Source organism: Limulus polyphemus, unplaced genomic scaffold, assembly GCF_000517525.1.
Source record: "Limulus polyphemus unplaced genomic scaffold, Limulus_polyphemus-2.1.2 Scaffold5479, whole genome shotgun sequence".
NCBI classification, from domain to species: Eukaryota; Metazoa; Arthropoda; class Merostomata; order Xiphosura; family Limulidae; genus Limulus; species Limulus polyphemus.
Genome location: NW_013671089.1, coordinates 45991 through 47292, shown reverse-complemented (window position 1 = coordinate 47292; position 1302 = coordinate 45991).

The following is a 1302-nucleotide window of genomic DNA, read 5'->3' as shown; positions in this document are numbered from 1 at the left end:
CAGTGATATAAACAGTTCTCAATTTCTTTGTGTTTTTCACGATATTTCTGGTGTCAAAATTGGCCATGTTGGGATTACGTGGCAGGGACGTTGCATTCACCCGCGGTTGTTGGCTTCTTTAATTACAACTTTTGTTCTTTTATATAAGAGTTAAACCATTTTAAACCTCTTATCTCTAGAATTTTATATAACATTTGATGTGATGCAGCATTAAATGTCTTCTATAGATCCAAAACTTACATTCAGTGATTTCATCATTACATAAGGACTTATGGATATGTTACGACAGCGGAAGTCACGCGACGCCAGGAGCATGCGCGCTGGAATTTCTAGAAAGATCATGAAGGCCCCAGTGCATTCGAGACGCCCTCTTTTTAATATATGAGCCTGGCGAGAAAAACCAGCGCGATCGGTAGATAAATTGAAGAGATAGATAATTGAGTCAAGCGAACAGTAGGCACCGTAAGTAAAGTGTATGAATCACTGTGATTTATAGCGTATGTTATAAAGGTTGTTAAGTTTGAAGTGACTGTGGAAATTATGTGTATTAAAAGTTGTACCAAGAAAGAATAAACTAGTTTTAAATAAGAAAGGACTTGTATCGCTGAAGTTCCTCGGAAACAATTTATATCGGAAATAAACAAACGAGGAGATACATAACAGATATTCTGTGTACTTTGAGTGCCTCTTCAGTATTTAACCTTTCTCTAACTCCATACTGATTTTTAAACAAAATATTGTCAGCTTTATTTTCGCTATTTTTTCTGTTTTATTAGAAAATACTGATAACAGGTCTATAATTCACATAATTACTCATATAATCTTTCTTGTAAATCAGAATTACTACAGCATTTTATAACCCCTCTGCAAAAAGTTTCTTTTGCTATAGAAACTTATATAATATTGGTTCTACAATATAAGTATACTTTCGTTTGCTATTCTTAGTAAAAGTCCAACAAATCCTGGACTTTTATTATTATAAATATTGTTTCTCTTTATATGAAATGTTTTACATTATCAATTTGTTTAAATTAATTTACTAAACCTAATTCATTTTCTTTTCCTACTGTTACGACAGAGAAAGTCACGTGACGCTGGTCACATGTAATGAGTATCTAGAAGGTTCAAGTGTTTGCCAGACTTGCTGTATTCTAATATATATAAGCCTAACAATCAAAGCGGGAGGGGATTAATCGGAACTGGAGTAGCAGATAGAGAGATTGAAGATATAGACACAGTTAATCGAGTGAAGTGAGCGGTAGTGACCGTAAGTAAAGTGCGTGAGTCGTTGTGAATTATAGT